Genomic DNA, 27,313 nt, shown 5'->3' with positions numbered 1-27,313 from the left:
GTCAGATTAGATAACTCATCCATTCACTTCCAGATGATCTACCTAGATAGAGCTCCATAAAGAGGAATATCTCACTCAAAAAAAAAAAAAAAGAAGCAAAAAAACCCCCCAAACCAAACAAAAAAAATACAACCAAAAAACCCCCAAAAAACAAAACAAAACAAACACAAAAAAAACCCCAAAAAAAACCACACCACCAAAAAGTTTTCTTCTGTAAGCTTTCTAACTATCTGATAGACATACCATACACAACAGCCTACCTGTACTACTATTACATTACACTCAGGTTATTTCTGTCACATCTTAGGTACACCTGCATTTTTTTAAAACTTGGGAGAGAAAAAACACCTCTACTTAAATGATATTTTTCTTAACAGAGTACATAGCTAGCGTATTTCAGCCACCAGGATAACAACCTTCATCAGCTACATATGAAAACAGGGACCAGAAATCCTAATTCAAAGTGCCAATAATTACAGCACTTACAATTCACCCCGTGGCATGGAATGTGATTTTTATCAGTGTAAATGGAATAGTTTAAATTTAAAACAACAAAGCAGCTTTTAGATTAGTGTTTTCCAAAAAATGTAAAGGAAAAAATTAACTCACCATTAATGCTTTGGAACTAATAAGTCTAATTTTTAAGTGTAGTGAAGCAAATGGATACTTTTGTACTGATGTGAGTAATTAAAGTACAAGAGCTTCACAGACTCAGAGATGTAATGCAGCCCTTTTATCAAAAGCAGTCACTCTATCTCAGCCTGACAGTTAACAGCATATGATCTAGTAAACAAATACTTTCACACAGTACAAAAGTGCCATTAAAGGCCAGAACTGTCAACACAAATTCCATTCTTGCAAGAGAAAAAAATATATAAACTGTTGATCACCTCTGGTTGCCTTAACTAGCATGGAGGTTGTCATGGAAACATTTCTGTGAAGTTCACAGTGATGAAACACAAACACTTCCAGTTTAATTGCTATTAGGTTTAGCATACCAGAGTTTATTTATACTCAAAGAGCATTATGATAAAATGCAGTAGAAAGTAAAGCTAGCAATGATCTGGCATAATAAAGCCAATGGATTTAGAAAAGAAAAAAAAAAGGAAGAAAAGGAAAATAAAGCCAAATAAGATGGACTTTTTTTATTAGGCTGAAACCCAACAAAAGTGAATTACCGCTTTGCCAAAAATATTAATTAAACTTTCAGCTAGAACATAACTTGTCCATGGCAGCTGTAATGTAACTACATTAATATACTGACATGTGAAGATATTAAAGAAACAAAACATCTTCCAACAAAGCAGTATGTATTTGAACTACAATATATATACAAGTATTTATTACACAGATTCAAAACAAATTCTTTAAAAAAATTGCAGCATCATGTTAACTTCTGTGGCACACATCATGTGAATCCCATGTACTGGCAACCTCTTTTTTCCAGATAAAATAGACCTAGTCCTGCTATTTTCTTACCAACAGAGGTCCTCCAGCATAAATGACAATTCTGTTGTCCTCGCAGACAAATAAAGCCCAATGAGATTTCAAATAATAGCGTTGACTGACTACATGAATGTAAGTCAGGGAGAGCTTAATTTTATTTCATTACATTTAATGGGGATTCACTTTTATTTTATTAGAATTAAACAAAATATAGAGATGCATGCAACTTACTAACTAAAATCTGCAGGTTCCTTTCATTATAATCCGATTTCATTTTTTAATAATACTACATTCATTCTTAGTGTGTGATTTAAGTTAATGCAAAAGCTTTAATAAATTCCAGTGACTTTTTATCTGTTTTCATTAGCAGAAGTTTACTCAACTCAGCTGACAGCCTGCAACACTGAGAAGCTGAACAGAGGTCAGGGCTTTGGAAGAGGGACTGGAACCAGTCAGTGCACTGGAGTAAGTGCTGAGGGCATAAGGACAGAATGAGGATTCAGTCATGGTGCTGGGAGTGTAGGCTAAACATGGATGGGGAGCAGAGAGATGAAATCAAGTGGGGTGTGTACACTTACTTTACAGACATGGTCAAATTCCTGGCTGCTGACTCTGGCATATAAGCACGGGAATGCAATCAATTGCCCATAACCTGCCATCAACTTTTTTTCATTCACATGAGTGATATGTTTTGAATGAAGGTATGGAGGGGAAAATGATCTGTAATAAAATAACTATATTTTGAATAATTTTCCACTGCCTGCTTGTTAGGTCTAATATCAAAGTAAAAATACATTCATCTTTACAATTACCATATTTATGCCTCTTAACACTGTTTTTTCTTTTCCCATTTGCCCATCCTGCATTTATTCAATCTCCACTTTTCTTCTTGCTGAAGTTCCTGACAATCATCACTCTCCCCAGCTAGAAAAGTTATCATTAATGAAATTTTTAACACTGAATTTTAAAGACCATTATTAGGTTTGGAATGAGTACCTTAAAAAGGGATTAATAAAGAAAATGGAATAAGGATAGAGTTGGTGTTTCAGATTACCAGCAGAATCAGGAAAGTATCAGAGTTGTAAGTTTACATTCTCAAGATTACAATTACCCCAAAAAGAATATATGGATTCAAAATGAATGTTAAGATCTGGAGCAACCTGAAAAATATGACAAATATTTTTGTCAAGTAGGCTCCTATCCATCATGTAGAGATTAATTTATTTCATACTGCTTTCATTAGCTAGCTATACCTCAGCTCCTACTACATAATCTAGCTTCCAAGATGCTACTCCCTGTTAATTAATAATGTGCTTCTGATCTATACAAACATTATTTCTGTAAAAATTACTGAAGACAGCAGTTTCTTTAACCACGATACACTATTCTGCAGGATTATCATGGTCATTACTGAAGAATAAAGATGTGCCCAGTTCTGCCACCATAACATATTTGTCTTCGGGTCTTCTTCCCACAAGGAAGAAACATGCAGATGAGTGTCCCATTTAGTTAAAGCCCTTTTCTCTTCTACTTCCATGAGTTATTTTTTCCTAGGGGCTACAGGAAAGTTGGTTTGTTCTGACAATATACATACAAATAAGCTCTGATATACTCAAATTAAAAAAATAATTTAGAAAGAATTTGTATTAAGACGTAAAATATGAAAATCATGTTGGTCTTCATTTCTTCTTTCTTCAAGACATGAACAGGTCCCTGAACAAGATCTCTGCTCTGCAGAGAGGATCTTTAGCCTTTCCTTCAGAGGGAGCTCCCTTTCCTGGAGAAGTCCAACAGAGGCTCTACTTCCGAACTCATGGCCAAGAACTTTGAAAATAAACACCAAGACACCAAACTTCTTCCAAAGTCTTGTGAGGAGATAACAAAAATAAAGATAGCATGTTCTAACTACTTCAACATTTTCAACTGCTACATAAAGTTGTGCGACACAGGTGGTACTGAATGTATAGCTTGCAAAAGGTACGGATACTGGAAATTACATCACCACCTGACAAGGTGGTGTAGTCTCCCAGCTTACAGAGAATGTTAAATACACGTAATTCCCCATAAAAAGACACTTTTGAGAGTTTTAATGCGTCCATTGAACAGGTGTGTAACAATTGTTCACAATACTTTACGAGACTTACGAAAATTTATCATTAGTCCAAGTAATACTTCAGTATTTATTCTCTGGTGTTGTCCTAGAGAGCGTTTGATAGAAGGTTATGAAATCTAGAACTGTTTCAACCTCTGCTTCAGCAGTGAGATACCAGAGATACCTTTTCATGCAGTTTTCTTGGCAGAAGCCCATTGAGAAAAGATTAAACAAATGTCACCTATTTTTAGTTCCCTCTGGACCTAGGAAGGATGTTCCACCACAAACACATGGAGGGAAATCACAATATCACAACGCTTGGAGGAGGTGATCTTTTAATAATAGCCAGCTTTCTTGGGCCCCTCTTCCCTCCAGGGCTTTATTATACTCTACCAAGCAGTCCTCTGAAAAGGCCGAAGTCTGCTCTCCTGAAGTCCAGGGCAGTGAGCTTGTTGTGCATTCTCCTCTCTGCCTTAAGGATCTTGAAGCCTACCATTTCATGGTCACTGCAGCCAAAGTTGCCTTTGGCCTGCACACTCCCCACCAGTCCCCTCCTAGTTAGTGAGAACAAGGTCCAGCACAGCACCTCCCACCATCAGCAAATTTAGCACTTGGAAGTTATATCATCAATGCACTTCAGGAAGCACCTGGATTGCTTATGCCCTCCTGTGTTGTCCCTCCAAACAGTTATTGGGAGGTTGAAGTCTCCCATGAGGACACAGCTATTCCTATATATCTATAAAAGGGCCTCATCCAGTTGGTCTTACTGGTCAGGCAGCCTGTAGCAGACCACCACGATGTCACCTGTCCTTGCCCTCACTTTAATCCTCACCCATGAACTCTCTGTTGCCTCCTCCTCCATCCTGAGGCAGCGCTCCAAGCACTCCAACTGGTCACTGACACACAGGGCAATGTCCCCTCCTCATCTCCTCTGCGTATCTTGTCCTTCCAACACTCCAGCCACAGGAGCCATACAATCACGGTTTACCTTGTGGTTTTCTTCCCAATTCAGAGTAAGACTAGTGTAACAGACAAAGCCTAGGAAGGGCCAGATGGGAAAGGGTCTCATAGCCTTAGCCAATGTGAGGGGAAAGCCAGGACAGCCGAGGAGCCATAACCATCCTTGATTGCTGCAGTGAGGAAAGCTGAACAAGGAGAATAAGAGCACGATGTTTCAGTGTCACATAAACTAACAAATACCAAAAAGGAAGACAGAAGAAAGAAGACCCATTGCACACTTTGGTAACCTGTCTACTAGAAACAAGCTGTCCATGAGGCCACATTCCCATTCTCTATTTCAGCTGGAGAGAGCAATGAATGAGGAAAGGAGGCAGATGTGACTGAACACTAAGCAGTGAGCTAAACCTGCAGCAGAACTTCATGATGAAGAGGCCATGCAAGCCCAGAAGAGCAAAACCAAGAGTCTGTGACTGTGAGAGAGCTGAGTTCTCTGACAACTTTATTCTTGCTGTGTGAAAGGTGAAGGAGCTGTGGGGGAAGCCCCACCTTTCTTTCAGTCTTTGACTGGCCTTTTCTCATCTGTTTCCATATCCTCAACAGCAAAATATATCCCTAGGCACACCCAAAACACACTGCTTCTAGACAAAAACGATCCCTTTGAGCCAATTCCAGTGCTCTACATCCTCTTGGCAATGAAGAAGAAAGGGGACAGAAGAAAGAAGAATGAATCCCAGTAACGGGTATCAAGATTGCTTATTACTTCCTTGCATAATAAAAAAAAAATTTTCCTTGCATAATTAAAAAAGAAAATGAGATATACTGGAGCTGGAAGTATAACTCAGACACACTCCAGTATGCTAAGTCTTAAATACACTTCAGTACAAATGAGAAAGAAAAAAAAACCAAACTACACTAATGGAATCTAGAGCCTCTATATCACTGCCTCCAAGTGATTGAAATCCCTTAAATTATAGGCATTTGTTTCCCAAGAGATTAAATAATTAAGGCACAAAAGATGTTAAGATTATGACTGTTTACCTCCTTGGTGGCAGCACCTTCACAGGTGAGCAACAACAAGCTCACTCTCACTTTTCCTCAAATTAACTTCTCTCAGTAGAATGATATTGCAAGAAGAAAGGATGGTATCTTTATTTTTAAAATTTTACTCGTCATATTAATTAAAATCTGCATAGTCAATTCATTTAAAATTTCTTTGTAGCACAATGGCAGTCTGTTAGAGGCAGCTCCAAAAACAAAAATGAAAGGAAACAAGCCTCCAAGAAAAATAATTTATAATCTTAAAAAAAATAATTGCAATGTTTTTAATACTGTCGCTGGCAAACCCACACTAGCAAGTTTACAGTTGATGTGTTCCAGACTACACCAAAATTATGTATGTGTAAAATGTTCATAATATAGAATAAAACATCTAAAATTTATTAAGGTTTCATGCTGATCCTTCAGTCTGGCAAATGTTTGTAAAATGAAAAAAAAAGAAAAAAAAAAAAAAGACAGTGTTAAGTAAACATTTCAGACCTGAACCTTCTTTATATGCCTTTGAACCTTTCCTTTCATGTGCAATACCTGACAGCCCACTGAGAATAAAATGCTGAAAGCCCCAAAGATGGGTAAAACAGAATTTCTGACTCAGGAAATAAAGATCAGCTGAATATGATTCCCATATGGCAAACCAGATCAATGGAAAGCAAGACCAAAATTTACAATATCTATACTGTGCAGTACAACATGGAGGTTGTCTTTTATTGCTGGTAGCAAAATTCCCAGTGGCCAAGAATAAAAGCAAGCACAGAGATTATACTTCCACTAATGGTGATCTCTAAAACTACACATTGATAGATTTCAGATTGGAAAAGGAAAAAGAGAAAATTTTGAGCTTTTATTTAGTGTTATGGAATACCAATCATCAACTAGAGCAATCAACTTTCAGCACAAAATCCAGGATTATTAATATAAAGGCATGTTTTCAAAGCCAAGGGGGAAAAAATCTCAGCAGCTTGGATTACCTGGTATGAAAAGAAACACTCTTTGCTGTAAAACTAAAACAGCTTCAAGGCTACTTTTGTGATAGCATGCGTGGCTGAATGTGAGAGAATGTATAACAATATTATTACTTTTATTTCAAGATTTCCTGCAAAACCTCAGGTCATGCTCATGAAGACTTTCTTAAAAAACAGTGATAAATCTGCTGAATACTTTTCAGAACTTGAAAAAAGAGCAATGGGAAGAGGGGAGGTAATCAAGCAGTCCTCAGTGACTGAAACGGCACAGCCATGCTCTCACTAGGGTTAGCAGGAACCCTCTTGTCAGGAACCACAAAGCACTGTACCTAACGATCTCTGGTGGGGTCTCAGAGGGCAGATGGGAATCACAAGTCTGCAAGTAAAGAAAAAAAGATCCAGCTTTTCAGATTCCTCCAATACCCTTCAGATGGAAGCACACCAAAGAAATCCTTAAAAATAAAACAAAATGGACAACACTTTTAGTAAATATACAACAAACCTGACCAAAGTAGAAAGATATAAAATCACTTTCAAGCTTCAGTAAAATATTTGCTCGATTGTAGCATAAAGTCTCAACCAAAAAGAAAAAAAAAGGAAAACCTCACAGCATCTTGGACCTACCTCACACTGCACTACTCCACCACTTTCCACTTGAAATTAAAGATATCCACAATAACATGAGAGCCCTGTTCCAGGTTGTCCATAGATAGATAAGGGTGGAGGTAAACAGCAGGAACTACACAGCAATATTGTCGTCTCTATCCTTCTGTAAACAAACAAATGAAATACTCTGACCCTATGTATGAAGAGAGATGATTTGCCTAAGAATTTTCAAACCATTTTTCCCAGTAGGTGGAAACATATCCTATATATGTAAAATCATGTCCATAGCAGAAATTCTACCGGCATTCAGCCTGGCTGATCTTCACAACTCATGGTTTCACAACTAGTAAGCAATGCAGTCAAGTCAGTCCTGGCTCTGAAAACCTGAGAACTTCAGCATCTTACTGGGGTATTAGTACATATTTTCCGTGGTACTTCATCACCAATGGTGTGACACACATTTAGCATAACCTTCAGCTGCAAATGCTGCCACTAAAGATTAATACAGAAACAGCAAAGAACAATAATACTTGAATAAATTTATGAAGCATCCTCTTTCCCAAGAGAAATGGTAAAGGAAGACCTCAAAAAAATTCTGGACCCCAGAAGACTACCACTCACCTGGGGGAGGTGACTCTCCCCTTATCTCTAATAGCACACTGCTGCTCTGAGCTGGATCACAGTTTTGTATAGTTGGCATTGTAGAAAATAGCGTATACTCTCCTCTAACAAGCATTGCTCTTGCCTCCTTCCTTGGGCAATATTACCACTCATTTAGGCCAACTGGGATATCATCTCTCTCTCAGCCTTTCGACTCAAGCATCTAGGTCCTATAGATTCAAATATTTTCAAAACATTTACATGCAAATATTGTAGGATCTTTACAAATACTACCTTTAAAGTACACCTCTTCTCTCAAAGTGTACAGCTATTATACTACCATCGCTCTTATTTCAGATCTTGTTCTTATCTTTTGTTCCAATCTTGACAAACGTAATCTCGTTCCACTGACATAAATCCAGTATCCCATTATATATTAATCACTTATCTTCCATGTCAAAGCCTTCCTATCATCTCTTATTCCATATCTAAAGGTAAACTCCCTTCTCCTTTACGTCCAGGCTGCCAGCTTCCATCACCTATGTGTTATTTTTTCAATTAAGTGTCTTCAAGCTTTTTATCCAGGCTGACACCTCACACTGCTATGAACATTCACAAGACTAACTGATTAACGTCTTTCAAACTGCTTTGGCAGGAGACCTATGGAAAATTTTAAAACCGATTATTTGTTGGCATGCTACGACAACTCCTTGTTTTTGTGTTCCCTTGCCTGTTTCTAAACATTGCCTCTACCCATGTATGTAAATTGTCCTACTTCTGGGTTGGGACCCAGCAGTTCTCTGTTTGCACAGCACCCAGTGGTGCCCTTCCAGTTGCTATCCAGGTCTCCAAAACACTGTCAAAGGAGAGGCATGAAGTTAATGAACATCGATATGCCAATAAGCACACTAAGCACTGCCCTGCTTCTTGCAAAAGAAAAAAAAAATAGTGGTCAAATCAACATTGATACATTTCCTGGTTGTAAGGTACTGCTAGTATAATTCCTTCAGAAAATTTAAGTGTGTGTTAGAAAAGTCCTTAAAGCACAATCTGTAGTATTCCAGTGAAATCTACTTTGAAGTCCTTAATAATGTCCTCTTGCAAATAATGACTCTCAGTGTTAAAAAAACCCCTTCTCCCAGTGGGCTTTGTTATGCCCTCATAAGATGGATTGACAATACTCTATTACCAAATATCTTCTCCCCATATAGTCTCTTTTCCACATAGCTTTTTAAGAATGCATCAAAAAACATTGATATCAACAAAAAAAAAAAAAGGAAGGAAGGAATTTAGGAAGATATCTAGCTTTGTTATTCCTATTTAAGATATTTTTATATACCCAATGATATGAATTCCCAGTTTAAATACAAAATGTTTATATTCACGCCATTAGCCAGAATAAATACATGTCTTTTTCAGAGGCACAACTTACCAGTCTTGATGCAGATACTACTACTGAAAGCAAAACCAGCAACTATGTCTCAAAGAAGGCCCCTGCATTTCTTTGTATTTAAATTTTTTTTTGGTAAGGTCTCATATAGTATAGCAATTAATAAGTATAATTTCCTGTCTTCTTAATCATGCATTTGTTTGATTTGTGTTTTATCAGTTGGCATATTTCCTCTCAACTTTGTAAAATTTTTGATTAGCTTCATAGTTTACTTTCACAGAACTAGTAGGTTACAAATATCCATGATACATCTCAGTTATAAAAAAAAAAAAAACTTAAAAATATCATGCTGTTCATTTCAGCTCTTATTATTTTTTATTACTTTCTCATAATTTAAAAAAATTCCTAAAATCAAAGTTCTTGCAGGAAATAAGCAATACCATCCAATGAAAAAAAGAGCCAAACCACGGAAACTATTACCATGTAACACACAACTGCGGAAAAAGGGTTTCAACTCTCACTTACGAATCAGATCTTCAAGGACTTTCAGTATCTTAAAACACATCCCATCTCTCTCTCACATTTTTATCACTGTGGCATAAAAATAAAAAAATTAAAAAAAAAAAAAATTAGAGACACCACCAAATTGTAAACTGACTTTATTTCCCATCCCTCTTATTCTTTTACAAGCTCAGTTGTGTTCCTACCACACCAACTTCCCCACAGCATGCAAGATCAATGCCATTCTAGCCTCTTCTCTGATGAGCCCCAGCTGCAGAGGATGGGAATCCTGCACACTGCAGAACATGTGGGGTACCGAGTTTTAATAGCCTGATTCTGTAGCACTGGTTTGGGAAGTTTTTACACATCCCATTAATTATAATAATATCAGTGAGGCTTACCCAGCAAACAAGCCAAAGAAGCTGAGCTCTGCAGGAAGTTTTTCAAAGGTATAATAGAGTTAACCAAAGGGCATTAGTAAGTACTGAAGGAAAAGCGGGGGGAGATAATAAAAACAGGCAATCAGCTACAAAACATGGTATGAGACTTGAAGGCTACCATTTCCTCTTTCAAGCATAAGATTGATTTTCTACTGCATCTCTAAGCAAATTACTTGAATCTTTAGCCTTACAGAAATCAGGTTCCACTTTAACTTTTTCCTGATACATCTGACATTTCAGCTGACAAGAGGCACTTTACATTGTACAATGTTTTTGGTGAAAATGAGATGATTTCTTGTACTTCCACTGTATCTTATGCAGCTTCTTCACTCTGCAGTATACCTCTAGTTAGACAGAATTGTTAGGACCCTCCTTTGTTGATGAAATACTGCATTTTTAAAACCCTCCCCATCACTATTAGGATCCTCTTTAAACAAACACAAGAGAAAAGTTAAAAGTGTACAAGCAAGAAAAAGCATACAGAAAAATTTGAGCTACACTCCTTAGCATTAGAAGTGCTCTCGAAAACTTCCAAAAGCAAAGATTAGAAAGGATTACAGCAGAGGAAGGTTTCCTTGACCCATATTCTGGCTTCCAGAAGTATCCCACAGACTGATTACAGGGGCACACTTGCTTAGCATTTCAGCCCTGACAAGCCACTGCCACTGTGCAGGGCATCACGTGCCTTGCCACAGCTCTCATCCAAAAGCTCTGTCCTGGCTGTCCAGGAGGGTACAGCTACAACTATAAAGCTCTAATTTTTCCAATACCTGTACACTTTTAACAGCTGAATATGAAATGAGTTAAAGTACTTTGGGGAGCTAGAAGCAAGTTAAGCTGTCTGCACAGATATAACCTTTGTATTTTCTGAAAATTCTGTAACAAAGAAAAAGCATCATAATCCCAGAAGTTCAAAAACCATAAAAAAAAAGTCTCAGTAAAAAATGGAAAACAGAAGTTCTCTCTTCTCTCTCTCTTTCTTCCTACTTTCATTATCAGCAGAATTATATTTCTTTCTTCCTGTCTCTCTCTCTTCTTGTTGGGTTTTTTTTTTGATTTGAACATATTTTCCATCTGGCCTGTCTTAAGATTTCTGAACTCTTCTGTCTGCCCGTTATGTATGTAGGTATGTGAAAATTACTAAACTGCAAAGACTAGGGGGTGGATTATGTGTTACTCATTACACAGTTACAATTCAGCTTTTTTGTCAACCACAAATATTTGTGAGACAGCAGTGAAATGTAAGGTACCAGGATTCTGAGTTTCTAAGAGCAGCACGTAGTCAGGCACTTCCAAAGAAGAACTGTAACAGCATCTTCCTTTCCATCATCAGCCATGACCTGGGCTCCACCCTGTAGGGAGAAATCACAGGCTCCTACGTGGGCCAAGTTAACCATGCCCATTATCAGTAAGAGACTAATCCTTTGTAGTGTGGGTCACACTGTATCAATGTGACTTATCCAAGCACCCAGAGGGGTCTGTGTTTTCTGAAAGACACTGCAGCAACGCAGATGGGCTACAGATCTCCCCAACTCTGGATCTAAATCGTATTTTACATTTTGCATTAAGTGAATTCAGTCAACATTTACCCACCCATTTTACAGGTAAGATAACAGTTATCCTTTAAAGAAAGGGTACTGAGCCTTAATGAACAGTAATTATCACAAAAGGCATACACATTTTAAAAACATTCAAGGTAAGAGATAGGCTTATTATTCTTGTTTCTAATAAATCTGCCTTAAATTAAGGTAGTTGAATGAAAACAGGATAACCTTTTTCTCTTTCTAAATTAAAAAAAACATGAAAACAAGAGCTCCCACAATGGGATCTACAGCAGGTGCAGAAATTATGTTTCATGAAATAAATTTGCAATGCCAAGCATTTATTCCGGTTTGCAGTCTTTTGTTATTGTTTTCAATCTTATTTATTTGTTTATTTAAATCCTTAAGTTATTAGTGGTCAAATTTAACATCCCATACAAACATACAACCATCAACAGAAGATTAAATTTAAAAAAAAAAAAATGCAATAGTCTGCATGAGATTATACTGAACTGCAAACAAAAGTGGCAAAAGCAATTAATCAACCTTAAATGAGCAAAAGCTCTAGATCAACAACGTGGCTTAAAACAAATTAAAACTTTGCAAACGGTCACAGAAATGGCTTTTTTTAATTTCAATTATGCTGAATTTTAAGAGTCTTCAAACTGTAAAAATTGCCACCCAAAGACAGAAAAAACACAGCTTATGCAGATACTCACTATATATATTTTCATGTTGCTAGAATTTTTTTTTAACTTCTTCCCACCAAGAACAAAAATGCAGGCCTTCAGGGAGTTTACAGCTACAGAAGAAGCAACACCATTAATGTTATATTGCAATAATCAAACTGATCAAGTCACAAGTACAATGCATATCACAATGATTTGCAGAACAGCTAACATTTGGGGTTTCTTTTACAGAGTTTAGCTTTTGTAGTTTGCTAGGAGAGTTTTTACCACAAGTACTTCAGAGCTGCCAAGTAAAATCAAGCAGGACAATTTTCATTTATGCAAAACATGTTTTGTGGGAAAGACATGGTTGAACTAGAAGCAGTTTGGGTACAATTATTAGCTGTTTTACACAGTTCTTATTACTAGATGCACAGATGTGAAGTAATTTTGACTTAAAGAATTTGTTTTAATGCATTAGAAAATTCCAGAATGAATTATGAACATTTGAACAGTAGCTAATTCACTTTTCCCTCAAATTTTCTATGACAAACTGAGCAGTACAAACCACAACCTCTTTACCCAAAATGCACAGAAGTTTTTGGAACAATGAAATGTAGTTGATGTGCTTCAGCAATAATAGGGCTTCACCTTTCAAATATCACATCCACATTAAGCCTATAGAAACACTGTAAGACATATCAAAAGGACGGATCTCTTTCTGCAGGCTTTTAAGGAAACTATTCCCATTATTTCTATAATTGAAGCAAACAGGAGATTTGGGGGTAAACTCAACAAGCATTTTCCCAAATCAACATAATCAATACTTTTTTCCATTCTTTTCTATTTTTAACTGGATATGGCACTTTTACCTTGAAATGACCTCAAGATGCACCAGGGGAGGTTCAGGTTGGACATCAGAAAGAATTCTTCCATGGAAAGGGTTTTTAAGCATTGGAACAACTCCCCAGGCAGGTGGTGGAGTGACCATCCCTGGAGGTGTTCAGGAAACAAATGGACATGGCACTTAGTGCTCTGATCCTGCTGACAAGGTGGTGATGAGTCAAAGTTTGGACTCAGTGATCTTGTAGGCCTTTTCCAACTCAATTATTTTATGGTTCCAAGTCCCTTTTAGAGCTCAAAGGGTTACACTACAGTTACACCTCAATACAGTAATAAGCAAATTAACAGAAAAATTATGAAGAATGCCTTGCACAAGAAAAACCTATCAAGGCAAAACACTGACACTTTCCTAAAGAATGTATTTTCTCATACATCTCTGTTCTTAAGAGCTCAGGTTAAAAGCATAACGTGAACTTTTACCTCATGCAGTTAAACTACCCTTTGTGTGAAAGGCTAATTTCAGAGGTATCTAATTTCTCCATAAAATAATTTCTGCCCACATTTAAATAATTCACAAGGAAAATGGACCGTCTGCTGAGAGAACGGTAACATTTGTTTAGAACAACCAAAAAGCCAGATGTGAGCAATACTGCAGCACCAGTGAAAGAAATTGACTTAGCTAGTTTTTCTCATTTGGACAGTATCTCGTTCACTGGGTTGTAAGCATCTTAATTTTTCTTCTGTGTAAGTGTCAGAGCTACCACAAGCCAGCACAAAATTCAGGCAGTTAGTGAGGAACACCGTAATCTCTGAACACTATCAGCAGTGTAAAAACCTGTTTCTGCTCTCCTTTTTCCATGCAATCTTAACTTTTCTGGGGGAAACACTTCTAGTCATCATCCAAGGCTCTCCTTTAAGAGAGACCAACTTAGTTCTTCCAGCTACTGTGCCTGGAGTAGGGCTAATTTCTCTGTCTACAAAGCATTTCAGCAAGTGAATGGAAAGCAGAGGATGGATTAAATTAGATGACCAGAGTTTACAGTCATTGAGCTCCAGAAAGCAATTTACTGGCATTCTCTATTTAATTATATCAACACCTCATAGCCATTAATGAATTTATCTTTACTGTACTAAGTAACTATCATAAAGTACCACAAGTATACATCTGAGCCAAGAATTATAAATTTAGGAAGGCACTCTGTCTATATCATCATCATTCTTCACAGTGTTAAAAGCAGTTAATTTCAATTTCACCCCATGAGCTATGACTGCTGCCCCCTTCCCCACCTACTTAAGATTAAAAATAATGTTTGTTTCTCTCAGAGCCATTCTTGCCCACATTCATACGAATGTATTCACCCCTGACAGCAGTTTAATGAACAGAAGAAAAACAAGTGTTTTTCAGCTATAGGCCTGACATGTGAAAAACCTGTTCCCCCTCTTCAACCCACAATGTCCCCTTGAGGAAAAAGGGAAGACAAATGAACAACTGGGGGGAAAGGGAAAATGAAAGGAAAAAAAAAGAAAAAAAGGCTCTGAAGAGTGGGAAAAGAGCTATCTACACTAACAGGAGAAAAAAATACAAATTTAAACAAAGGCTGTCCACACTTACAACACTCATCTTTCTGGGGTTTTTTTCCTGACCCTTTTCCTGGTATGAAACTCCACTGCCTTCACCACTGTTTAGAGCAGTTTCAAGAAGAGTACAGGGAGGCAAGTTCTGAAATTCTTTCCATGTATACCAAATTCTACATATATACTTAGGTATCTGGTTAAGAAAGAAAAAAATACAAAAAATGCTTCATTTTAATTTACAACTCTAAGCAAACCTGCATTTCTATCAGGCAATCAAAGGAAGACAAACTACAAACTAGTATTCACAGAACAAAAGCACCAACATTTGTCATTGAGGAAAATAAATCTTTAAAACTTATAAGCTAATGTTCCCTGATGACATCCAACACACATGGCCCATGCCTGTATATCAGAAGTTAAACAAGAAAGTAAAGATTTCTGGGAGGCTTTCAGTTTTGTGCCTAAAATCTTGGGTTTCTTTTGCTCTCCTTGAAACCTAAAAGAAAGAAAGAATTGTGTTTCGTCTGTTATATCCAATACACTTTCTGTATTTTTGTATGCATCTAAATTTAAAAAAAAATCTGGAGACAGTCATTTGCACTAGGTTAACAATTACCTATAAGAAAGATACTGGAGAACAACATAGATTTTTCCAATATACTGTATAATCTTCCACCAGCAGGCACACACAAAACAGAATGAGAACAAATTATATTCAGATGGTACTAATGTTCAGGATTTTAATATTGCTGTCCTTACTATAACTATATAAAACTCTCTGCATAAAGGTTACCTCTAACACATCTTCTAACTCTTAAACACATTAAAAAACATCCTTATTACACTGTACATTTAACCACAACACAAGAAAAGGTTAGCTCCCAATAATAACCTTATAAAGAAAGCACAGTATCAGTTAAATGGATTTTAAGTAAGGGTCCAAGATCATATTAGACAGCAATTATAAGCTACAAATTGTATTTTATATCTTCAGCAAGAGGTGGCACAAGTCTTGCTGAGTCAACTCTCTGCTGTAAAACCTCTTACCATGCTTTAAATGCTGCAAGCAGCTGTGCCCTGAGGGGTTAAACCTAACGCTAAAGGTAAAGACTTGAAGAGTTGAGCAGGTATCTCGTGGCCACAGATCTATGTGTGCCAGTCACAGGCAAATATACTGTACTGTGCTTGCCAGAGAAGGCCAGGAGTAATAGATCAAGTTCATCAGCTGTTGAGGAGCCTACCAGAGGTGCAGCAGAGATTAACATTGGTTTCATTGTGCCTACAGTGATCTGCACAGAAAAGGTGACACTGGATGATGACTCACTATTTCCAAGCACCAAAGAAAAGCGTTAGAAGTGTTTCTCCCAAACAACACCTCCTAAGAAAGAGGCCCCCAAAGCGTCAGGAGTGAAAAGGAATGAAAAAATCATCCCAATTAGTAGGCCTCAAAGAAGGAGCTATGTCTTACTACAGCTCCCCAGCTTATCAAAGCAGCCATCCTTGCAGCCTGACCCAGAGGGTCACCCACACCTGCCACCAGCCACTGCTCTCCACAGCTGAGCTGCCAGCACTTACCTCATCACCTCAGCCCCCCCAGCCCACAGCAAAGCAGGGGGACCCCCAGGATGTCCTTGATGGTGGAGGTTTCCCAGAGGAGCAGCTCATTCCCTCCCAAGCATGCACTGTGAGGCTTGGGTCTGTGTCTTGTTTTGCTATTGAGGCATTCCAGGCTGTGTCAGTTTGGATTGCAACATAAATATTGTGCAACTGCAGGCTCCTTAGTTCCAATTATGGTAATATTGCAGGTGACAATGCAAAAGATATTTTTAATAGTGTCTGGTTACATTTTGCTCCGACTCATCCACATCTTAGAAAAAGAGAAAGTCAGCTAAAGCAAATTCTGTTGATAAGTGAATTTGGAGCAAAACTGTAAGCCTAACAATGACTTGGAAAAAAGGGTCTTCCCCATTCTGATAGTAATTTAGTGTTAGCAACAACGACCCAAATGTCAGTCATTGGATACAGAAGAACGCTTATAAAATTATATTTAAGTGATAATAATATTCAAACCTCTAAATATGTAAGTCACAAAATGAGCAGGTGCCTATATATAATAAGGCTAATAGTTTCAGTTTAAAATTTAATTCTAGTTACTGAAGACAGGTACTGAAACATATGTTAAAAATAGCACTTCAGTTAAGTCTAGGACAGCAGGTACCACTTTCACACATAATCGAATAATAGAGATGTATTCTTCTACTGAGTCACACAAAGATTTAAAATGCAAGTGCTCAGCCTGCAGCTCAGGAGGACCAGTCAAGTATACAGCTTTCTCCATCTGCCACCTTTCTCAGGCTTCACAGTAGCTCTCCTCTTTTGTGACAATCAAATAATGAGGAGGAAGAGGAGTCTCAAGAAGTGAGAGCAATGTCCAACTTATAGCCATACGCTTTCTAGATGAACATATAGCAAATTACTGGTGTTCACACATTGCCCGAAGCTCCTGGGAAAAGCCAGATTTGCTGCATATGTATATTTGCACCAATCATGAGGCACACAACACCCTACAGCTACAGCACGTGGAATGTCATGCCTGGTTGCCATGCCTGGCTCATCAGGCTGGACACTTTAAAACAAATATCTGCATTCATGTTTTCAGGAATGTCTCTTTCATATGTCTTTGGATCCTCACCAATGATGTACCTGAATGCTGTATATTTTAAGATTCATTTACAAAATAAATGAAAGAGAACCTTTCAAAGTATTTAGATGTTATGAAAAAGTCACTTTAAATATGGATTTTTCATGTTAGTGGTGAGTTGCTTCAGAGCCTACAAAACAGTTGGGATAACAACTTTTATTGAAAGAAGAACTGAAAACACACTGATTTGACTTAAATATGCACAAGCAATCCATCAGCTGTCTCAGTCTAGGTGGCTTTGAAGAACACCCAAGTAGTTGGTAACTTCTGTGTCAAAAACCTGTTTTGCACAGGGACATACAAATACATTGAAAGTATCAACCAGCCTCAGCACCTAAGCCATAAAAACGAGTCTTCATATCAACTTCAGAGAACTTGGGATCAGGGATCAAAGTCTTGGATTTTTCAACACAAGTGTGTGGCCATTACCTCAAGCACATCTTCTCCTGAAGCCTGAGACAAGCCAAGCCACAAGAAGGGTACCGGTGTGCTCCAGGAGCTGGAAGGCTCAATCTGAGCAGTCCTGACAAGTGGCAATCTGTCACCAGCAGATAGAACCCCTCCATCACTCAACACTCCAGGCCCCACTGCTAGACCAAGCACACCTAGACTTCACAACCACCCCAGAGGACAAACTGAAGCTGGAGGATGGCAAGACACAGTCAGTCTGGAAACGAATGCTAACCTGGTTTGGAAGCATCCTTCCCTCATTTTTTCAAGGAAGAATTTGGAAGGCCCGGTTTTCCCACCACAACCCATTAAACACCTGTTTTTACATTGTAAAACACTCTCCAGCATGGTAAGTTCCTGCCTGGAGAACCACATTCCTCAAACACATTCCCTGTTTTAGCCAAGGATTGACTGCACTCTTCTTTAGAATATTTTCTGTCCCATAACCTGAGATGCAATAAGCCCACTGGGATACATTTATTTTCTTTCTGAAGGCCTTGGTCTCCTTCCCGGAAAGCTGTGGATGGAAACAGAAGCCCTTTGATGCTTCACAGACACATGTGCACAGGCATGGACACCACTCCGAAGCTGCACAACTTCACAGGAGAAACACTGGATTCATCATCAACTGTCATCATCTAGCACTGTCCTTCGGTGATACACAAATATTTTGACAGTTTTACCATTCTTTTGGTTTCTCTGTGATTTGAAAGAGTGGTCTGATTCCCAGATTCAAAACCAAAAAATAATTTAAAAAAAAAAAAAAACCAAACCACACCAAACAAATCCAAAAACACACAAAACAAACAAACCAAACCAACAAAAAAATCCTTAACCAATATTTTTAAAGGGTTTTCATTTCACAGTTCATACGAAGTGTATTTCTGGTTGCTAAGGTATACTTCACCCCCTTTCCTGGTCAATAATAAATAGAGGCTCAAGAACAGATCCAGAACATCCAACGCCAAACACCATTAACTCTTTCACAAGATGTCAGTCTCTTAAAATAGAATTAAATACCAGGTTAAAGTTTCAGTCACAATAGAATTAATTCTTCTTCTAAAGCAAAAGAATGTGCAAGAATTTATTGACACCATATGAAACTTCTTCTGTATATTCAATATAGTTATCTGTTGAATTACTGACCATACATATTCTTCAATGTACGCTGACAGTTATTGTGTACTGAGAACAATTTACAGGCATCTTCACAACATTAAAAGTAATTTAAATGCACTCAAGACTGGTAACAAATGGGTCTGAATAAATTTCTGCACAAAAGCATTTTATGATCTTTAGCAAAGTTCCATCCTAATATTTTTACAGTTTTAGCACCCATATGTTCCACTAATTGACTTTCAATGAAGAATGATTGTTGCCACATATCACGGAGTTCTCAGCACCCTTCCTCTCATCATACTGTATCCATGGTATCATTTATTCCTTATTGGATTAAATACGTTATTCTACAAAGATGAAAACATTGACACAATCGTAAAGCACAACAGTTCGGCAGATACGTGTATCTCTTCAGTCTGTGCACACCTGACTGCACCAGGTTTTCATGTTATCATTTATAGGTCATGAGACTACTGTAACTACTGTAATGAAACCACAATCCTGTTCGTGTTCTCTCACAGAAAAATGTCTTGAATCATAGATATTTCAATTTCTCTGTTTTAGACTCTAAAAAATATTAGCCTCTGTTTTCTAGACACTTTTCTTCCCCTTTATTTTCAAAAGACCTCTGTCCCCCCTCTGTCACATTAATAAAATGATACTTTTTCTCAGTAATTAAAAATCAACTTTTAATGCAGCAACTAATAAGTAATTTCCAAAGACACACACTGGAATTAACAAGATCTAGTATTTAAAAAATAGCAGCCTCAACTAGGGCCAGTGGAACCTGGTGTAACTCCTGTGCCTGCCACGTGCATAAAGCCAGCATGCAAAAAAGTTCATTTTTTCTTCTCATAGAAGAAGTGAAGAAATGTATTTTCTATATTGGGCATCAGATGAAAATCACATTGCTCTTTCTTCTGAGAACTTGAGCCCCTATTTTCTGAGCAGCTGCCCACCTCCTGGCAGTGCTGCCTGTGCCTCTGCTGGCTCCTGCCTAGCCACATGTTTTCTCTGGCCTTTTTCCCCCTCACCTCCCAACTCTCCATGGCTTGTATGTTGTCCCTCTCCTTTCTAAAGCCCTTCATGGCTTCCCACCACTAACCCTTAAAATTTCCTCTGTAATATTTTTACGTGGTAAAACTTACCAATTTCTGATCTAATTTTCAAGCTGTTAAATGTCAACTACAGGTTTTATTACACAGGTATTACCTACCACTTGTTTTACCAGGTGGGTTACAACTCCAGAACAACAATATGCCCTCTCAACATCAACACTAAGGCTTACAAAAGAAGAAATCAACAATGTAATTGTGAACATTTTTTATAAGACTTAGCACTGACAGCATGGCAAAGTTTAAATGATGTTTACCTCTTTTACATTTTCTTCACCATTCCTGGGCAAATTCAAAATCAACACCTGATAGATACTTAAAGTATCGTGCTTGATATAGCTTGGCAACTCTGAGATTGTTTCTCCAAAACATATATATACAATTTGGTCCTGTTCAACAAGAAATGTAATATCACAGCCATTCTCCTTCCTTCTCTGAAAGGACAAGATCGCAAAAATTATAGTGGCAATATCCATCAAGATTAGACTACTTTAATATAAATATATGTCAAAATGTAATTAGTCAAATTACGTCAAACACATGATTTCAAATTGCATCAAATACATAATGTATCATGTTGGTTTAGGCTGAAATACAAAAGCTGAATAATGGAATAAATCAGCATTTGAATTTACTTAGAAGACAAATTCTGACCAAAGTTGCAAAATACACATCACATTGTGAGAGAAAAAATAAATTATTCTAACACGATCATCAACCAAACATCAACCTTAAAAGACGTAGGATTTTTTTTTGTAACAATGTAAATACTTATTTACGGAAGTACGCGCCTAGAAAACCATAACAACTTTCTAGTTATACATAACGATGTATTCCCCAGCCTCAAAACATCACTCTTCAAATGAATTTCCAGTTTTGGACCCAACAGTAAAGAGTATCTCCCACTGGAACAAGGTTGGCACAGGCCCAGTGGAATCTCAGTCATCCTCGTAACATCCTGGAGGCAAACTGAAACAAGACTGAGACCAGCAATTTACAGAAATACTTAATATGATGCAATCTGCAGCCGTGTCTGATTCACCACAGAGGTCCAAAGGACCAGCTCACTGAGCAGAGGACTTGCAGGGCGTGCCCCTGTGGACCCTGCAACCACCAATGGGCTGGAAACATCTTAAAACAGAGATACTCCACCACCGACTTTCAGTAGCTGCTGTCCATATGAAGCTAAAGCTCCTTGGTAAACAAGCAAGTTCTACAGGTAAGCCAAAGCCAGCCTGTGAACATCAAGGAGGGTTCTCTGTGACTCAGAGGGTTGTATGACGGAGATCTGTAGTTTCTCCTTTCACCCCAGAAAGGACATCACACAGCACTGGAAGGGGGGTGGAGGGAGTGAGCAGGGCAGAAAATCTCCCTTCTGCATGTTGAATGAAGGCACTGCCTGTCCTTTAAACCTGTCTGTTGTTCCTCAGCCTAACTAATTAGAAAGTCATCTGTTACCTACAGCAAAGCCCTCTGCCACCCAGCAGAAGAGACCTCCACACTCAAGGCATGTAGAGGGTACAGTCCACCATATCCAAGGGAATTGGCTCTGTCCCCAGCAGACAGCCTGACTAACCTATTTAGTCAAGTAAGAAACAAACTGCAGCAAACCCATTTCCAACTACAGATGTGTGATTACTATTTGCAGGAAAAAGAAACAACTAACTAAACGAACAAAAAAGTTAAACCTACAATGTTCTTATTCCCTCTCCTCAGCAACCTCTACAATTTTCTAAAAAGACTTAAGATAGTAAAGAGTTTAAAACAATATACTTAATATTTAACTTTATTTTTCTTAGAACAGGAACTGAAATAGTTATATTAAACACAATTCCACACATAACTCATTCCTCAGAGTTCAAATGTAACTTTCTAACACCATCCCAAACTACACTTCGGTGAAGCAGTAAACTTCATAGCAACTGTTCATTAAAGAGATTATTTTCAGCTACTTCAGTGATGACAGCATAAGCAAGCTATTAGTGGCACTTTCAAAACCTCCTTTCTGACATAAAACACGGTCTTGCCCTTAAATGCAAACCTATCAGAAATGGGATTTTAAAAAAAAAAGCAGAAAAGCCAAAAGAGATGCAAACCTTGCAACAAAGGATAGATGCCTCTTATAATTTGCAGTGAACATTTTGGAAGATTTTTAGAAGTAGTAAGTTTGATTAAGCTACTGAAAGCCTCAGAAAGGAGAAAAAAGATGATCAGTGCTAAATAATACTAGTGAGACTGGTCCTTGTTTTCATGCTGATCTAGAAGTTTTGAGATTTAAGTTTAAAGCTACTCTTGGAAATTATTACAGTAACTATACTTATTCTGTAAAGGAACAAATGTGGAGGAAAGCCTTCAAACAACTAACAATGAACTATTTTATTGCAATTTTAAGATTAACTTTAAGAGGTTAGTTTATTACAGCTAAGCTTTTCTGTAATTTCATTGCTAATATGAGGTTTTTCTGGTGCCAGTATTTTGCACATACAATCAGGAAAGGTATCAAGTCAAAACAGGGAACAGGAATCCAAATGACAAGTCTTTCTTCTAACAAGGATTAGTTGAGAGGTAAGCTTCAGTGGCCGTGGAAAAAAAAAATAAGACAATTTGCATTACTTCTAGACCTATTAGCTGTCACAAAATTTTAAAAGAGTAGTAAGTTCTGGTGTACAGAAAATTATTCTTTTTCAACAGAGTTGACAGCATTTTTCAGTTTGATTGTGATTTGCATTTTTCTCCAGTCAAAATCATTCCATGGGTACTTTTCAGTGACCTATGTCCTAAATCATTTTCATTTCATATGAGCAAGTGACCTCTTCACAATCCGACCAACAAAGAAAAAAACATGATGACTCCCAGGAGCCATTTATTTTCAGTCACCATCACAATTTAATTTCTCCAAACTAAATCTGGTAAAAATAGAAATGGAACAAAAAAGTACTCCACGTTCAAGAAATATTAATTAACCACTCTATCAGAAAGATAAATACCAGCCCTCACATTTCAATGATGAAAAACAAAGAGGTTAAGTGACATTTTCAATGACACATAGCAAAACACTGCCACAACATGGATCACATCTCAGAAGTTTTCTATTGTTTTCAGCCCACTAGCCTTGAATAACTCCTGTGCATGCAATGCTGAATCAGGTACATTCCTCAGAATACAAAAAGCTTATTCCAGCTCACATAAATCAGTCCTAAAAAAAAAATAAATTATCTTATTCTACAGTAATTTTTTTAAAATATATTTAAGTCCAACAATAACTTTTCCAAAAAAATAATGGAGTCTGACAGGAATGTTTCTAAGCAAATACACCTTTATTCTTAAAATGATAGTCCCAACACATTATATTATGGAAAGCATTTAAGAAACGTACAAGCAACAGATGATTACAGAAAAAAAATCCAACCAATAATAAAAAAAAAAAGACAAACACCACCAAATAACAAGTCATTTCAAAAATCTGTAGAACTATTCACCTGACTACTGCACAAACCCTAGTGCATCTTTGAAAGAGTACCATGTATTTACTGACTGAAATGTCCTGAACTTAGTATATTTCTTTTACTCTTCCTCACACTCAAATGCACTCTAATTTGGTTATTTTACACAAATCTTTACTAAACACTAAGCACCAAAGCATTTAGGTTTTTTCCTCTCTCGGATAATATAAACACTGCACTGTAGCAAAGATCCCGTGACACAATGTAAGAATCGGTCAGGTTAAACTAAAAACAAAGAAATACACAAATATTTATACAATTGATTCTGCTTAAGCTTCCTCGTAAGGTTACTGTTAAACCTGAAAGCCCACACCAACAAGGCCTCACATGAAGCAGTGTATTTCAGGTGTTAGATATTATCAAAATAAATTTGGATGTCTAACTACATGTGTTTTGGAAATACTATATTAGAAATACTCTTTCCTTTCCCTTTACCTTTTACTGATCTACTATCCTGAGTAATTAAATGAATGATTTAAGTATGCAAAAACTCTACAGAACAAAACCGTTTTTTAAGAATTACATTAAAACTGCAGATTACTACAAAACAGGGGTACGCTGAGTCTCTACATTTACATGAACAAATTATCGTAAAGAAAAAACTTCTAAAAATACTAATTTGAACGTTTAAAACCATATCCTACTTAAAAGGGTTTAGTGTAGCATTAGAGAAACCAATTTAATAATTAATCATATTTTCTTTAGAGTAATATTACTAGCAGTAATGTTTTCCCTTAATGGCTTTAAATTACTTAGCACATGGAAGAAAAAATTTTAAAACTGTCAAAATCTGTTAAAACTTTGTCTCTTCTCCCCCCCCCCCCCACAAAATTAATGTGGGGATATAGACACCATGCGCAACTTCTGAGTCCCACCTTTGTAACAAGATTTCCAAGGGCCTGATCCAAGCCTGTGGAGTCAATGGAGCAATTCGTACTAGTGTGAGTGGAAAAGTTCCCACTCTAGAGTTGAGTTTGGATAAGGGCTTTAATGCACAGAAAAGACCAGGAAAAAAATCCTCTTTGGAAGAGGAACTTCTGTGTTTCTCTCTCGGTAGGACAAGACTTGGTAAAAGTAGAAGCGATTCCCAGGTAGAGGATACAGCCCGTTCCTCCATCTACAGCTCTGCACTCTTCACTAGAAGAGGACAATACCATAAATTCACGGTGATTACTTTTGAGATTATTTTTCCCTGGACAATATACCAGCAGCCCACTTTCTGTCTGGACTATTATCGCAAATTTTAGATGAGCGTTTTCCTGCCAGCCCACAGCCTAAGCTTTGCCCCTCTCGAGTAGCTCCATCCCGGGACCTTACCAGCGCTCACCAGTGTTCTCTGCCAGCGGCTGCGCTGGGACAGGGGCCGCTGCCTGCCGAACCTGGCACAAGCCGAGCTACGGGAAAATAACAAAACCGCCTCACGGACTGCCTTTACCTTGGCCGTGCAGGCTCCGCCGGGCGGCACAGGGCTTTCCGGCAGGTTACGGGAGGCCAAGAGCGCTGCCGCCTGCGCACCCCGCGCTCGGCGCGGCAGAACGCGAAGCGGAGGCGCCGGCGCTCGCCCTCCCTCCTATGGCTGCCCTGGCACTCCCGATGGCACGGCAGACTCCAGCCCGCTCCAAAACGGAGGCTGCCGCGGCCGCTCCCCTCTCTTCAAAATCTATCACGCTTCCCAAACTTTCCAAGTCCCACAGCCCTCCTCAACTTCAAAGCCAATTTTAAGGGAAGGCCCCCACGTAACAGGCACGAAGGCCGCCTCCGGAACCCCGCGGCTCCAACACCATTATTTATTAATTCTTGGATTTAGGCATTTTTGTCTTGGGCGAGGGGACAACACTGTTGCCTACGCAGCCCAAAGAGCGCCCAGGGGCACCGCTACCCCACGGGCACCTCGGCGCCCCTGCGCTTCTCCTCCCACGCCAGCGGGGGCGCCCCGGGGCAGCGCGGCGCGGGGCGCCCCGAGGGGGCGGCCGGCAGCGGCCCCTCCGCGCGAGCAGGCAGGCGAAGAGGCGGGGGCTGGGGTGCGCCTCTCCCTCCAGCGGGCAGGCGGGCAGGCAGCACACAAAGGAGAAACGTGACACGTTTCTTCACCCGGGCTGTCTGCTGGGGAGGTCCCGGGGAAAAACAACAAAGAAAAAAAAAAAAAAAGCGGGAAAAGAAAAAAAAAACAACAACAACACACCACCACCCAAACGGGGACGCAAACGGCGGGCAGCCGAGCTTCCCGCACACGCTCCTTCGGCAGCCTGGCCCCAAGCCCTCCCCGCCTGGCACTTCCCTACCCATGCGGGGAGGCTACAGGTTGTTTGTTTTTAATTACGCGGGGGTGGGGGGTCCGCGGCGCTGCACGGCTCTGAGCGGCAGGAGGGAGGCCCCGCCGACCCGCAGCCGCTGCGAGTTGTTTGGGGGGAGCTTACGGCCGCTCCCGCGGCCGGCCCGGCCCGCCGGACACGGCCCCAACTCTGGCCGGGGCACCGCAGCCTCCCACCGCCGAGCGCGCCCCCGCCCCCCGCTGGCGGTGCGTGTTCGGGAGCGGTGCCATCGGGTGCCGGGAGACCTGACACATGTCACTGCTGCGGCCGCGGCCAAACTTTCCCGCGGCGGCGGCAAGTCAGTGAGCGGCGGCGGAGGGGGGTGGAAGCGGGTGGAAGTAGCAAGTCACACCGGGGAGCGGAGGGAGGAGGGGACGGGTGTGCGGGGCGGGGTGGGGGGGGTAGCACTTACCGGGAGGAGACACCGTGCAGGGCGTCCCGGCGAGCTGACACCGAGAGAAAGGGCGAGCGGAGCCGCGCGCAGCCGCGGGCACATGCAGAGTCCCCGCGGGCGGAGCCGCCGCGCGGGCCGGGGGAGCGGGGGCGGGCGGGCGGCGCGGGGCCCTCCGCGGGCGCGGAGCGGCGGCGGAGCCTCGCGCCCTCTCGCCGGCTGGTGCTGCTTGGCGCTGGCGGTGCCGCTCTCCCTCCCCCGGCGTGCGGATCCGCCCGTGTGCGGAGTGTGCCGCCTGTGTGTATGTGTTTTGTTGGGAATGCAAAAAAAAAAAAAAAAGACGAGGGGAAAAAAAAAAAAGAAAACCCCTCCGCCGCACACACCGGGTGCTTTGGAGAGAGGGGAGTGCGAAGGGAGCCCTCCCTCACATGATCGCAGAGTGGCCTGCACAGAAGTGCTAATAACGCGGCGACGGGTGGGGGGGGAAAGCAGCGGAGGGGGAATGGCAACAAAAAAAAGTGCGGCGGGGTGCGCCGGGCCGTGCCCCGCTCCGCCGGCGCCTCCCCCGGCCGGTCCCCGGCGGAGTGGGCGCTGTGGGTCGCGGCGGACGGCAGCTCCACCTGCTATGTAAACAAACCGTCGGGGGAAGTTGTTTGCTGGCGGCGGCTGCCCCTTCCCGCCCCCTCTCCCCTCCCGCCGCCCCGCTCCGCCGGCTCCGTTAGACACAACGAGTTTAGCAGACGGGCGGAAAACAAAGCCGTGTGTTGTGTTGGCAGTGCCGGCCGGCTGCAGCCTGCTGGCAGCCCCCGAGGTGCCGCGGCCCCGCGCGAAGGCAGCCCGGGGAACCCGCGTGGGAGGGGGACGGCGGGGGAGGCCTGGCTGCTGGCAGCAGCTATGCCGAGGAGGCACGCGTGGGCTCAGAAACTTTTCTTCTCCCCGGCCCCGGCATTTGGAGCAAGGTGCAGGACCCCCCAGATGTCCGCCGCAGGGACCGGCCGCTCCCCGCCTGTGTGGTGTAGGACGGCCGCCCGGTCCGGGGGCT

General features: G+C 40.3%; 1 protein-coding gene across 1 annotated transcript in view; it reads right to left on the bottom strand.

Moving 5' to 3' along the window:
* The window catches only part of FOXP2 (forkhead box P2), a 415,537-nt gene extending 389,118 nt beyond the window's left edge, over positions 1 to 26,419 (bottom strand). Inside the window, exon 1 of the mRNA XM_032107078.1 lies at positions 26,293 to 26,419. The gene's annotated coding sequence lies outside the window, so the exon portion shown is untranslated. The remainder of the gene's footprint in view (positions 1 to 26,292) is intronic.
* Positions 26,420 to 27,313: the final 894 nt, after the last annotated feature.

This window comes from Corvus moneduloides, chromosome 4 (genome assembly GCF_009650955.1).
Source record: "Corvus moneduloides isolate bCorMon1 chromosome 4, bCorMon1.pri, whole genome shotgun sequence".
In the NCBI taxonomy this organism is placed as follows: Eukaryota; Metazoa; Chordata; class Aves; order Passeriformes; family Corvidae; genus Corvus; species Corvus moneduloides.
This window is presented reverse-complemented; position numbering and strand designations above follow the sequence as displayed.